The 15,305-nt window shown below is 44.6% G+C and overlaps 2 non-coding genes across 2 annotated transcripts; both read right to left on the reverse strand.

Moving 5' to 3' along the window:
- Nucleotides 1-1,835: 1,835 nt before the first annotated feature.
- LOC114551569 (small Cajal body-specific RNA 6) lies at nt 1,836-2,110 on the reverse strand. Its single transcript, XR_003691929.1, has one exon.
- A 3,825-nt stretch (nt 2,111-5,935) lies between these two features.
- On the reverse strand, nt 5,936-6,211 carry LOC114551566 (small Cajal body-specific RNA 6). Its single transcript, XR_003691927.1, has one exon.
- Between the last annotated feature and the right edge of the window lie 9,094 nt (nt 6,212-15,305).

Raw genomic sequence — 15,305 nt, forward strand, 5'->3', positions numbered from 1 at the left:
TTGGTAGAGAGCTGATGCGAGTTCTGGACCAGTTGGAGCGGTTGATGTGTTGGTAGAGCTGATGCGAGGAGTTCTGGACCAGTTAGGTGGCTTCGATGTTGGTGAAATTGATGCCAAGGGTTCCTGGACCGGTGGAGCGGTTGATGGTAGGCTGATGCCGAGGAGGTGAGTTGCAGTAGTCCAGTCGGGGAGGAGATGAAGAGGCTGAATGAGTCTTTCAGCAGCGGGGGTGTGAGAGAGGGTCTGATTTAGCGATGTTGCGGAGGTGAAAGAAGAGTTTAATGACAGCGGATGTGAGGCTCAAAGGGAGAGGTGGAGTCAAAGATCCGCCAAGGTTGCAGGCCTGGGGAGATGGGAGACAATGGTGCGTCGATGGTGAGAGGGTTATTGGTTTTGCTGAGTGTGGATTTGGAGCCAATGAGGAGAATTCTGTTTAGTCACTGCTGAGTTTGAGGGAAGGTGTGTTGCATCCAGGTTTTAACAGCTGACAGACTCTGCTCAACAGGGTCTTCTTTCGCTGATTCTGCCAAGCCCGCTCCCTTGGCTGTGGTTTCGCTAGATAGTAGGTAGGGACAGTGGGAGTCTCGTTCATCCATTCATGCGCGTCACTAATTAGATGACGAGGCATTTGGCTACCTTAGGAGAGTTGGTGTGGGAGAGGGCTGTGGGGGATTTGGTGCTGAGGTAGATCTGGGTGTCATCCGCATAGCAGTGGAAGTCCAGGTTGAAGTGTGTCTGCCTGTCTTTCTAACCTGTCTCTGTCTTTGTGTCTGCCTGTCTGACTCTCTAACCAGTCTGTCTCTCTAGCCTGTCTCTCCTACCTGAAGGTGTGTCTCACAGGCGTTGGTTCTCAGGTCTATGATCTTGAGCAGGTCGTCTCTGGAGCAGCTGAGCAGTTCGGTCCGGTCGTGGTTCAGGTCCAGAGAGGTCACCCTGCCCTGCAGCTCCAGCTCCTGGACTATGGTCTCAGCCTGACACACACACATATACACCACACACAGACAGACAGACACAGTGATTAGTCGACTTATAGACTTGACTGCTGAACTGTCACATCATAACTCAGCTGTAGGTTCTCATTGGCTGGCCGGGTTCTGGCTGGTTAGGCAGCTCCACATCGAAAGTTCCTAGTATCAGACAGTATGTGTGTACACAGCCAAGCTGTGGTTACACCGAGACAAGGGTTCATAAACGTGCCTGATGTCCCAGAACCGAACTTTCTTATCAAAGTGTCCCTCATCACACACTGCTCCGTGCACACGATGTCATTACAGCTGGAGCCGGCCAAACACTGTCTTCATACCTGCACAGGTGAGAGAGGCGCACAGCAGGTCAAACTAACACACACACACACACACACACACGCTCTGTCAACCCAGAACTAACTGTCCAATCACGTGACAGACTTTTGCTGCGCAGGTCCCAGAGTTTGAGCGCTCGGGTCGTAGCTCGGAGGCGATTCGGCGTTGTCCAATAGGGAAGCGGACAGCACCTTCCCACTGTGACCTGTCAGCGTGTGCTGAAAACACACACACACACACACACACACACACACATTATTTTGACTGAGCCAAAAAGACAGTTTAAAAATGCTTTATAATCAAAATATTCCACCTTTTTCTAAAATATTTTGACTTTTTTAGATTCGATCCTCGGACTTTAAAAACTGCATCAAGATTTAATTTGTATATCAACGGGTTGAAGTCTTTGCACAATGATATCCATTTCTAACTGATAGTTAAGTTTAGATGCTGAAAACCGACTTCTTGTGTGTTTTATTATTTTAAAATAAAGATATATAAGTATATAAGTCTGGTAAAAGTTTTTCTCTTTGTGGTCTCAGCAGGAGAGTGAGATCAGTACTCAGGCCGCCCCTGGGCCTCACGCTCCATCCTGATTGGTTCTGTTGGAAGTGAGTCATCATCATTGAGCTTGCAGGTTCTCTGTGCAGACTCACACTGTGATGTCACTTCCTGTGTCTGTCAGCAGCTGCTGAGACCACCACTGCACCACTAGAGGCATGATGGGAAAACAGAGCTGGGGCTGCTGGGAGCCAAGATGGCCAACAGAGGGGGCCGAGCTTCAGACCTTTTACTTTACATCACAGACCACAAGATGGCACAACAGTTACTAATATTATTCATGATTCTTCCTGCTTAGGGGTTAGGGTAACTAAACCACCAACCCCTAACCCATAGAGGAAATGTTTGGTTTCCCCCTAAAGAGGTTTAGTCAGCGATAAGATCTAAGAATAACTTTACTAGAAAATACTAATTTAATAGAAAAAGTATTTCTTCAGCGTTTTTGGACCCTTGGGTTAGCTAAGATAAACAGCTGTTGGAACCTGACCTGATAGCCAATCAGAAATGGAGTAATTGGGAAATCATTGGTGATACCGAGCCTTAGCTCTGTTGTTAAGTAGTAGTTATTAAGTAGTAGTTATTAAACCCTAGTTCTGTTATTAAGTAGTAGTTATTAAGCCCCTAGTTCTGTTATTAAGGAGTAGTTATTAAACCCTAGTTCTGTTATTAAGTAGTAGTTATTAAGTGGTAGTTATTAAGCCTTAGTTCTATTAAGTGGTAGTTATTAAGTAGTAGTTATTAAGCCTTAGTTCTGTTATTAAGTGGTAGTTATTAAGTAGTAGTTATTAAGCCCCTAGTTCTGTTATTAAGTAGTAATTTATTAAGTGGTAGTTATTAAGCCTTAGTTCAGTTATTAAGGGTAGTTATTAAGCCCTAGTTCTGTTACAAGGGTAGTTATTAAACCCTAGTTCTGTTATTAAGGTAGTAGAAAAGAAGAATGTGTGACAGGCAAGTGAAACTCAGTGTGAGATGAGGCTGTAAGGACTCACCCTCAGCCTGTGAGTCTCGGTCCAGATCCGACTGGCGAAGTCATTGGAGGCCTTGAGCAGGTACGAGCCTGAACACAACACAACTGTCAATACAACATGTCCCTGAACACAACACAACTGTCAACACAACATGTACCCTGAACACAACACAACTGTCAATACAACATGTCCCTAGACACAACACAACTGTCAACACAACATGTACCTGAACACAACATAACTGTCAATACAACATGTCCCTGAACACAACACCTATGAGGACCAGCAGGTACCAGAGTATTCCGCCATTGTCACGGATGAACTGTTTAAAATCAATGAAGAATGGTCTTTAGACTTGTTTGGGGTAGAGTTTCCCGAGCTTTGTGCTAGACATAGCTGTGTGTATCTGGCGGGGGGGGTTCGGCGTCCTTCCTCTACAAAATATTACGGTTTACGTTTAAAAAAAAAAGAAGCAATTTCCCTGACACATTATGTGTCTATTTGTGAGAACATCATTTTGGACTGTTATCTCCAAATCTGTGTCTAAAACGTTTGGAGAAGCTAGAGCAGATAACACATAAACCCTCAGAAAGCTTAAAGACAAAAGATAAACATAAAGAATTATATATTATAGTCATTAGATCTGAGAAAAGACATTAAAGTCATTCAGCACCTAAACCTTATAATGGCAGGAAAACCCTGGAGTCTGTTCAGTTTAGTATGTTCTGAAGTTATTTTTTAACATTTCATAGACTAAAGTGTTAATCATGAAAATAATCTGCAGATTGATCCAAAAAATAACAGTTAGTTGGAGCTGATGAAATGCCAAAAACACACAAGTGTGAAACATGTTGTCTTTGTGTCAAACCAAAGCTGACTGTTCAGAGCCGAGTTTATTACCGATACCATAATATCTTTTACACTTTCTGACCAACCGGGAGGTGAAATAACAAAGCATGTCAATACAATAAAACTATCAAAAACCCTTACAGCGCTGTCGAACTCGATGCTGGTGATTCCAGCGTTGCTGCGGTCAGAACTCCTTTCGGCTCACAGCGACCTGAACACAGGAATGAAACAAGTGTAAAGCCTGTTGGTTCTTACTGAACACAGAATGAAACAAGTGTAAAAGCCTGTTGGTTCCTACTGAACACAGAGAATGAAACAAGTTAAAAAGCCTGTTGGTTCTTAGTGAACACAGGGAATGAAACAAATTAAAAAGCCTGTTGGTTCCTACTGAACACAGGGAATAAAACCAGTTTAAAAGCCTGTTAGTTCCTAGTGAACACAGGGAATGAAACAAGTGTAAAGCCTGTTGGTTCTTACTGAACACAGGGAATGAAACAAGTGTAAAGCCTGTTGGTTCTTACTGAACACAGGGAATGAAACAAGTGTAAAGCCTGTTGGTTCTTACTGAACACAGGGAATGAAACCAGTTTAAAGCCTGTTGGTTCTTAGTGAACACAGGGAATGAAACAAATTAAAAAGCCTGTTGGTTCCTACTGAACACAGGGAATAAAACCAGTTTAAAGCCTGTTAGTTCCTACTGAACACAGGGAATGAAACTAGTTAAAAGCCTGTTGGTTCCTAGTGAACACAGGGAATGAAACAAGTTAAAAGCCTGTTGGTTCCTACTGAACACAGAATGAAACAAGTGTAAAGCCTGTTGGTTCCTACTGAACACAGGGAATGAAACCAGTTTAAAGCCTATTGGTTCTTACTGAACACAGAATGAAACAAGTGTAAAGCCTGTTGGTTCTTACTGAACACAGGGAATGAAACCAGTTTAGAGCCCGTTTGTTCCTTTTGAACACAGGGAATGAAACAAGTTTAAAGCCTGTTGGTTCCTACTGAACACAGGGAATGAAACTAGTTAAAAAGCCTGTTGGTTCCTAGTGAACACAGGGAATGAAACAAGTTTAAAGCCTGTTGGTTCCTAGTGAACACAGGGGGAATGAAACAAGTTAAAAAAAAGCCTGTTGGTTCCTACTGAACACAGGGGAATGAAACAAGTGCAAAGCCTGTTGGTTCCTAGTGAACACAGGGAATGAAACAAGTTAAAAAGCCTGTTGGTTCTTACTGAACACAGGGAATGAAACAAGTTAAAAGCCTGTTGGTTCTTACTGAACACAGGGAATGAAACCAGTTTAAAGCCTGTTGGTTCTTACTGAACACAGGGAATGAAACAAATTTAAAGCCTGTTGGTTCCTACTGAACACAGGAAATGAAACCAGTTTAAAGCCTGTTGGTTCCTACTGAACACAGGGAATGAAACAAGTTTAAAGCCTGTTGGTTCCTACTGAACACAGGGAATGAAACAAGTTTAAAGCCTGTTTGTTCCTGCTGAACACAGGGAATGAAACAAATTTAAAAGCCTGTTGGTTCCTACTGAATACAGGGAATGAAACAAGTGTAAAGCCTGTTGGTTCTTAGTGAACACAGGGAATGAAACCAGTTTAAAGCCTGTTGGTTCCTACTGAACACAGGAATGAAACCAGTTTAAAGCCTGTTGGTTCCTACTGAACACAGGAATGAAACAAGTTTAAAAGCCTGTTGGTTCTTAGTGAACACAGGAATGAAACAAGTTTAAAAGCCTGTTGGTTCCTTCTGAACACAGGAATGAAACAAGTTTAAAGCCTGTTGGTTCCTACTGAACACAGGAATGAAACAAGTTTAAAGCCTGTTGGTTCCTTCTGAACACAGGGAATGAAACCAGTTTAAAGCCTGTTGGTTCCTACTGAACACAGGGAATGAAACCAGTTTAAAGCCTGTTGGTTCCTACTGAACACAGGGAATGAAACAGGGGCGAGCTAGTCTCGTTTTTGTTTGATAATACTTTTCTTCTGAACTCACCAGCCACGACCTCCCACAGCTTAACCCTCCGGTCCATCCCTCCTGTTGCTAGGAGACGAGAGCCGGGGCTGAACCAAGACGGCATTCACCTCGCCGTCATGGGCATCCTGAACACACAAACACAGACGCACAAAGACACACACACACACACACACACACACACACACACACACACACACACACACACACACACACACACTAACAGTCAGGTTGAACTCTAATAAAAGGTGTTTGCGTTTCTCTTCCTGTTTTGGTCTCAGGTTGAAAACTTGAGATCATGTCCCTCCTCTCCCTTCGCCCGACGCTCCGTTCTGATTGGTTCTGTTGGAAGTGAGTCATCATCACACTGAGCCTGCAGGCTCTCTGTGCAGACTCACACTGTGATGTCACTTCCTGTGTCTGTCAGCAGCTGCCGGGACCACCACTGCACCACTAGAGCATGATGGGAAAACAGAGCTGGGGCTGGGAGCCAGAGGACCACAGGAGAGGATTCTGGGTAATCAGACCTTTTACTGCTCATCACCGACCAATCAGACCTATTTCACCTCTCTACAGCTAGAGGAGACCGTGATATGCCCTATTTCAACAAACGTGGCGTATCCCTTTAACACATTCAGGTTACTTACGAAGTGCAGCGCCGTGGGACGGACTCGAACCTCGGCACACACTCCTGAAGGAGCTTCGGTGTTTTCAGGCGACGTGTTGAAAGCGTTTCCAGGGCGACGCCTGCAGAGGAAGACGAGCATTCGTTAAAACTCATTAGAACTCTTCCTGTATTTCAGCCCTAAACTGCAGTTACAGCGGGAGGCTCGGTAGGAAACTAAGGCATACATTTAGCTTTTAGTGTTGACTTCATGTAGGGCTGTATGGAGTCTGTGTTTAGCCAGTCCTTCCGGAAAAAAGTTTTTTTATGATTGTTGCGGGCAAAATCCTTGATTATGCAGCACTTTTTTTTTTTTTTTTTTTTTTAACTGCGATGGAATATGAGGGATATTTATGCAATTTTATGCGATGAAATTGCAGGAACTTGCAAAAATTGCGGTTTGATGAAAAAAGAGAAAAACAGTGATTGAAAAAAAATCGCCCCCGCATAAAATATGCGGACTTTGGCTGATTATGCGTTGAATTATGAGATTCAACCAAGACGTAGAAAAGGCGATGAAAAGCCCTCTAGTATATTAGGTCCTTGTTGCTACAGTCGGTGTGCGTCGGCACAGCTACAGGTGAAGATAACAGACAGACTGGGAGGACCAACAGGATCGGGTTAGGGAACAGGAACAACAACACAGGGTTTCCCACACAAAGGTTCAACTTGAGACCCCGCCCAGGGTAGATAAAATCAAATTAAATCGTTTTATTTTTTACAGTGCAATAAGACCAGCAGCCGCCCCCCCCGTGACTTCAGACTGAGAGGCTATCGTTAGTAGCATCATGCTGCTGGTAGTCTGGTCATGGGATTAACTGTACTAATAAAACCCAAGAACCAGCGCAGCCACACGGCTGTGGAAGCTCCCTGGTTGTTACCCTCTACCACGAGTAAACTCTCAACCTCTGGGAAACACTGAAAATATCTCTACAACTGATTATTGATTAACGCCAAGAATAATCACGGCACTACAAACTAGAGATGTTCCAGATACCATGAACCTGCGTACCGATCTGACACCAGCGTGGTCAAATATACACGTTATTACGTTGTTAAAGCTCTTACTACTATCTCTGTATGATGTTATTATGTTAAAGCTCTTACTACTATCTCTGTATGATGTTATTATGTTAAAGCTCTTACTACTATCCCTGTATGATGTTATTATGTTAAAGCTCTTACTACTATCTCTGTATGATGTTATTATGTTAAAGCTCTTACTACTATCTCTGTATGATGTTATTATGTTAAAGCTCTTACTACTATCTCTGTATGATGTTATTATGTTAAAGCTCTTACTACTATCTCTGTATGATGTTATTATGTTAAAGCTCTTACTACTATCTCTGTATGATGTTATTATGTTAAAGCTCTTACTACTATCTCTGTATGATGTTATTATGTTGTTAAAGCTCTTATTACTATCTCTGTATGATGTTATTATATTTAAAGCTCTTACTACTATCTCTGTATGATGTTATTATTTTGTTAAAGCTCTTACTACTATCTCTGTATGATGTTATTATGTTGTTAAAGCTCTTACTACTATCCCTGTATGATGTTATTATGTTGTTAAAGCTCTTACTACTATCTCTGTATGATGTTATTATGTTGTTAAAGCTCTTACTACTATCCCTGTATGATGTTATTATGTTAAAGCTCTTACTACTATCTCTGTATGATGTTATTATGTTGTTAAAGCTCTTACTACTATCCCTGTATGATGTTATTATGTTGTTAAAGCTCTTACTACTATCTCTGTATGATGTTATTATGTTGTTAAAGCTCTTACTACTATCTCTGTATGATGTTATTATGTTGTTAAAGCTCTTACTACTATCTCTGTATGATGTTATTATGTTAAAGCTCTTACTACTATCTCTGTATGATGTTATTATGTTGTTAAAGCTCTTACTACTATCTCTGTATGATGTTATTATGTTGTTAAAGCTCTTACTACTATCTCTGTATGATGTTATTATGTTGTTAAAGCTCTTACTACTATCTCTGTATGATGTTATTATGTTGTTAAAAGCTCTTATTACTATCTCTGTATGATGTTATTATGTTAAAGCTCTTACTACTATCTCTGTATGATGTTATTATGTTAAAGCTCTTACTACTATCCCTGTATGATGTTATTATGTTAAAGCTCTTACTACTATCTCTGTATGATGTTATTATGTTGTTAAAGCTCTTACTACTATCTCTGTATGATGTTATTATGTTGTTAAAGCTCTTACTACTATCCCTGTATGATGTTATTATGTTAAAGCTCTTACTACTATCTCTGTATGATGTTATTATGTTGTTAAAGCTCTTACTACTATCTCTGTATGGATGAGATATGATTTCTATCTTTGTGAAACATTAAAAAATGAACGCCACAGAACTTTAATTATCCAGTTAGACAGCGAGTCCTAACTGAAATAATCTCCTTTAAAAAGGAGATTTCCTTCAGGGCTACATTATGTGGCATCTGATCGGTAATCACCGATAGGAGCATTTTAGGCAGAATCGGAGGCTTTTCAGATTCTGGTATCGGTGTCAGAACATCTCTACTACAAACTGTTTTCACTGAAGGCTCAGCCATCAACACGTCACATGTCTGTTTCTCTGCTGACAGCCAATCACATCAGTTTCCTCTCAGCCAATCACATCGGTTTCCTCTCAGAGAAATCTGGTTTTCATTCAGAATGAAAGGGAGCGAGTGACGTGTGGATGAGAAAGCTGACAGAGTGAACACACACACACACACACACACACACACACACACACACACACACACACACACACACACACACATTCACCTGCAGGGAGCTGAGACCAGTCCAGGATCAACACACTCAGACACTCTGCAGACAGACAGGTAGATAGACCGAGAGACAGGTAGATAGACAGGGAGACAGAGAGAGACAGACAGGTAGCCAGACAGACACAGTTAGAGAGAGACAGACAGAAAGTAAGAGAGACAGGCAGACGGACAATTAGAGAGAGAGAGACATTCAGACAGAGAGAGACAGGCAGACAGAGAGACAGTTAGAGAGAGAGAGACAGACAGGTGTTAATGAGAACAGAGTCTCAGCAGAGACCCATTAGGAACGTGGATAGAGGGTCTCAGATCTACGTACCCGAATATGTTGGAGATTGAGTCCAGCAGACCGGCCGGAGGAGGCTGGGAGTTCTTCTTACTGCACACACACACCAACACTACGTTATAGCACACACACACACACAATCACTACATTATAGCACACACACACACAATCACTACATTATAGCACACACACACACAATCACTACATTATAGCGCACACACACATCAACACTACATTATAGCACACACACACCAAACACACACACACCAACACTACGTTATAGCACACACACACCAACACTACTATAGGGTGTGTGTGTGTGTGTGTGTGTGTGTGTGTGTGTGTGTGTGTGTATGTATGTATGTATGTATGTATGTATGTATGTATATATATATATATATATATATATATATATATATATATATATATATATTATATTATATGAGGCATTTTTTCATTACTGGATACTTTAGACTTAGAGGCATATGGTTGGTGCCCAGCCCTAAGGGTAGCTGAACCAGAACCAGGACTAGCCCTGGTTCTGGTTCTGGTCTGACCTGGGAGTTCTGCTCAGTGCTCTGTTGGGAGACGTCTCACCACCACCTCCTCCTCCTCCTCCTCCTTTCCCTCCGTCCTCCGCCAAAACCTCGATGTCATCGTCTCTGCAGACAGATAGACCGACAGTTACACCACAGACAGACAGTTACACCACAGACAGACAGACAGTTACACCACAGACAGGTGAGATAATAATAAGTACTGACGGGTCGATAGGTAGAGGCTCTTTGGCTGCGTCGGCCAGTTCCTTCTGCAGTTTGGCCTGTCTGCGTCTGGAACACACACACACACACACACACACAAGATATACAGATAGATATATATATATGAACACACAGCACAGCACATTATTGTCTATATATACTCTCTCTCTCTCCCTCTCTCAACAAGTCCCCAAACAGCAACCCCAACAGACAATAATGAAATGACAATAATGAAATGACAATAATGAAATGACAATAACAGCACCAGAGTGAGCGAGCCTGTGAATCCGTGATGTCTCCGTGTTTCCAGCAGGAAACTGTCCATTCAAATAATCCAGAAAAGGCTGCCAGACCTTAAAAGTCTCTGAACCCTGATCCTGTGTTTAAGTCCTTCCATCCTCCACCCAGCGCTGGGTGGGGGACCCCTGTCTCACACCCAGCGCCTGAGTGTTTAACCCCTGTCTCACTTCCATCCTCCACCCAGCGCTTGAGTGTGGGACACCTGTCTCACACCCAGCGCCTGAGTGTGGGAGGCCTGTCTCACTTCCATCCTCCACCCAGCGCCTGAGTGATGGACACCTGTCTCACACCCAGCGCCTGAGTGTGGGACCCCTGTCTCACACCCAGCGCCTGAGTGTGGGACCCCTGTCTCACTTCCATCCTCCACCCAGCGCTGTGTGTGGGACACCTGTCTCACTTCCATCCTCCACCCAGCGCTGTGTGTGGGACACCTGTCTGACTTCCATCCTCCACCCAGCGCTGTGTGTGGGACACCTGTCTCACTTCCATCCTCCACCCAGCGCTGTGTGTGGGACACCTGTCTCACTTCCATCCTCCACCCAGCGCTGTGTGTGGGACACCTGTCTCACTTCCAATGACAGTAAATAAGACGTCTGGCCGATAGAGAGTAAAACACACCAGATGTCTCCATCCCAGCAGGGGTCACACCAGATACCGTGTTACCGTTGGGCGAGCCCAGAACGTACGATAGATACTGTGTTACCGTTGGGCGAGTCCAGAACATATGATAGATACCGTGTTACCGTTGGGCGAGCCCAGACGGTATGATAGATACTGTGTTACCGTTGGGCGAGTCCAGAACGTACGATAGATACTGTGTTACCGTTGGGCGAGTCCAGAACATATGATAGATACTGTGTTATCGTTGGGCGAGTCCAGAACGTATGATAGATACTGTGTTACCGTTGGGCGAGCCCAGAACGTACGATAGATACTGTGTTACCGTTGGGCGAGTCCAGAACGTATGATAGATACTGTGTTAGGTCCCATTATGATAGATGTGGCGAGCCCAGAACGTATGATAGATACTGTGTTACCGTTGGGCGAGCCCAGAACGTACGATAGATACTGTGTTACCGTTGGGCGAGCCCAGAACGTATGATAGATACTGTGTTACCGTTGGGCGAGCCCAGAACGTATGATAGATACTGTGTTACCGTTGGGCGAGTCCAGACGGTATGATAGATACTGTGTTACCGTTGGGCGAGCCCAGAACGTATGATAGATACTGTGTTACCGTTGGGCGAGCCCAGAACATATGATAGATACTGTGTTACCGTTGGGCGAGCCCAGAACGTATGATAGATACTGTGTTACCGTTGGGCGAGTCCAGACGGTATGATAGATACTGTGTTACCGTTGGGCGAGTCCAGACGGTATGATAGATACTGTGTTACCGTTGGGCGAGTCCAGACGGTATGATAGATACTGTGTTACCGTTGGGCGAGTCCAGACGGTATGATAGATACTGTGTTACCGTTGGGCGAGCCCAGACGGTATGATAGATACTGTGTTACCGTTGGGCGAGCCCAGACGGTATGATAGATACTGTGTTACCGTTGGGCGAGTCCAGACGGTATGATAGATACTGTGTTACCGTTGGGCGAGTCCAGACGGTATGATAGATACTGTGTTACCGTTGGGCGAGTCCAGAACGTATGATAGATACTGTGTTACCGTTGGGCGAGTCCAGAACGTATGATAGATACTGTGTTACCGTTGGGCGAGTCCAGAACGTATGATAGATACTGTGTTACCGCTAATAGTCCAGAACGATGATAGATACTGTGTTACCGTCATAGTCCAGTCCAGACGGGATATGATAGATAGATACTGTGTTACCGTTGGGCGAGTCCAGAACGTATGATAGATACTGTGTTACCGTTGGGCGAGCCCAGAACGTATGATAGATACTGTGTTACCGTTGGGCGAGTCCAGAACGTATGATAGATACTGTGTTACCGTTGGGCGAGTCCAGAACGTATGATAGATACTGTGTTACCGTTGGGCGAGTCCAGAACGTATGATAGATACTGTGTTACCGTTGGGCGAGTCCAGACGGTATGATAGATACTGTGTTACCGCTACAGTCCAGAACGATGATAGATACTGTGTTACGTTGGGCCAGTCCAGAACGATGATAGATACTGTGTTACCGTAACAGCCCAGAACGATATGATAGATACTGTGTTACCGTTACCGGGGGCAGTCCAGACGGTATGATAGATACTGTGTTACCGCTAACAGCCCAGACGGTATGATAGATACTGTGTTACCGTTGGGCGAGTCCAGAACGTATGATAGATACTGTGTTACCGTTGGGCGAGTCCAGACGGTATGATAGATACTGTGTTACCGTTGGGCGAGCCCAGAACGTATGATAGATACTGTGTTACCGTTGGGCGAGTCCAGACGGTATGATAGATACTGTGTTACCGTTGGATAGATACAGTCCCTCCAGAAACATACGATAGATACTGTGTTACCGTTAACAGTCCAGAACGATGATAGATACTGTGTTACCGTTGGGCGAGTCCAGACGGTATGATAGATACTGTGTTACCGTTGGGCGAGTCCAGACGGTATGATAGATACTGTGTTACCGTTGGGCGAGTCCAGACGGTATGATAGATACTGTGTTACCGTTGGGCGAGTCCAGACGGTATGATAGATACCGTGTTACCGTTGGGCCCAGTCCAGACGGTATGATAGATACTGTGTTACAGTCCAGCGGTATGATAGATACTGTGAGTCCAGTCCGGTATGATAGATACTGTGTTACCGTTGGGCGAGCCCAGAACGTATGATAGATCCAGACGGTAGCCCAGAACGAAGATAGATACTGTGTTACCGTTAATGCAGTCCAGAACGGTATGATAGATACTGTGTTACCGTTACAGTCCAGAACGGTATGATAGATACTGTGTTACCGCTACAGCCCAGACGGTATGATAGATACTGTGTTACCGTTGGGCGAGTCCAGACGGTATGATAGACTGTGTTACCGTTGGGCAGCCCAGACGGTATGATAGATACTGTGTTACCGTTGGGCGAGTCCAGACGGTATGATAGATACTGTGTTACCGTTGGGCGAGTCCAGAACGTATGATAGATACCGTGTTACCGTTGGGCAAGTCCAGAACGTACGATAGATACCGTGTTACCGTTGGGCGAGCCCAGAACGTACGATAGATACTGTGTTACCGTTGGGCGAGTCCAGACGGTATGATAGATACTGTGTTACCGTTGGGCGAGTCCAGACGGTATGATAGATACTGTGTTACCGTTGGGCGAGCCCAGAACGTACGATAGATACTGTGTTACCGTTGGGCGAGCCCAGACGGTATGATAGATACTGTGTTACCGTTGGGCGAGCCCAGATGGTATGATAGATACTGTGTTACTGTTGGGCGAGTCCAGACGGTATGATAGATACTGTGTTACTGTTGGGCGAGTCCAGACGGTATGATAGATACTGTGTTACCGTTGGGCGAGTCCAGACGGTATGATAGATACTACCGTTGGGCGAGTCCAGACGGTATGATAGATACTACCGTTGGGCGAGTCCAGACGGTATGATAGATACTGTGTTACCGTTGGGCGAGTCCAGACGGTATGATAGATACCGTGTTACCGTTGGGCGAGTCCAGAACGTATGATAGATACCGTGTTACCGTTGGGCGAGTCCAGACGGTATGATAGATACTGTGTTACCGTTGGGCGAGTCCAGAACGTATGATAGATACCGTGTTACCGTTGGGTGAGCCCAGAACGTATGATAGATACTGTGTTACCGTTGGGCGAGCCCAGAACGTATGATAGATACTGTGTTACTGTTGGGCGAGTCCAGAACATATGATAGATACTGTGTTATCGTTGGGCGAGTCCAGACGGTATGATAGATACTGTGTTACCGTTGGGCGAGTCCCGAACGTACGATAGATACTGTGTTACCGTTGGGCGAGTCCCGAACGTATGATAGATACTGTGTTACCGTTGGGCGAGTCCAGACGGTATGATAGATACTACCGTTGGGCGAGCCCAGAACGTATGATAGATACGGTGTTACCGTTGGGCGAGACCAGACGGTATGATAGATACTGTGTTACCGCTAACAGTCCAGACGGTATGATAGATACTGTGTTACCGTTGGGCGCATTCCAGAACGTATGATAGATACTGTGTTACCGCTAACAGCCCAGAACGTATGATAGATACTGTGTTACCGTTGGGCAGTCCAGACGGTATGATAGATACTGCGTTACCGTTGGGCGAGTCCAGACGGTATGATAGATACTGCGTTACCGTTGGGCGAGTCCAGACGGTATGATAGATACTGTGTTACCGTTGGGCGAGTCCAGACGGTATGATAGATACTGTGTTACCGTTGGGCGAGCCCAGATGGTATGATAGATACTGTGTTACTGTTGGGCGAGTCCAGACGGTATGATAGATACTGTGTTACCGTTAACAGTCCAGACGGTATGATAGATACTGTGTTACTGTTGGGCAGTCCAGACGGTATGATAGATACTACCGTTGGGCGAGTCCAGATGGTATGATAGATACTGTGTTACCGCTGGGCGAGTCCAGACGGTATGATAGATACTGTGTTACCGTTGGGCGAGCCCAGACGGTATGATAGATACTGTGTTACTGTTGGGCGAGTCCAGACGGTATGATAGATACTACCGTTGGGCGAGTCCAGATGGTATGATAGATACTGTGTTACCGCTGGGCTTAGTCCAGACGGTATGATAGATACTGTGTTACCGCTGGGCGAGTCCAGACGGTATGATAGATACTGTGTTACCGCT

Source organism: Perca flavescens, unplaced genomic scaffold (assembly GCF_004354835.1).
Source record: "Perca flavescens isolate YP-PL-M2 unplaced genomic scaffold, PFLA_1.0 EPR50_1.1_unplaced_scaf_18, whole genome shotgun sequence".
NCBI classification, from domain to species: Eukaryota; Metazoa; Chordata; class Actinopteri; order Perciformes; family Percidae; genus Perca; species Perca flavescens.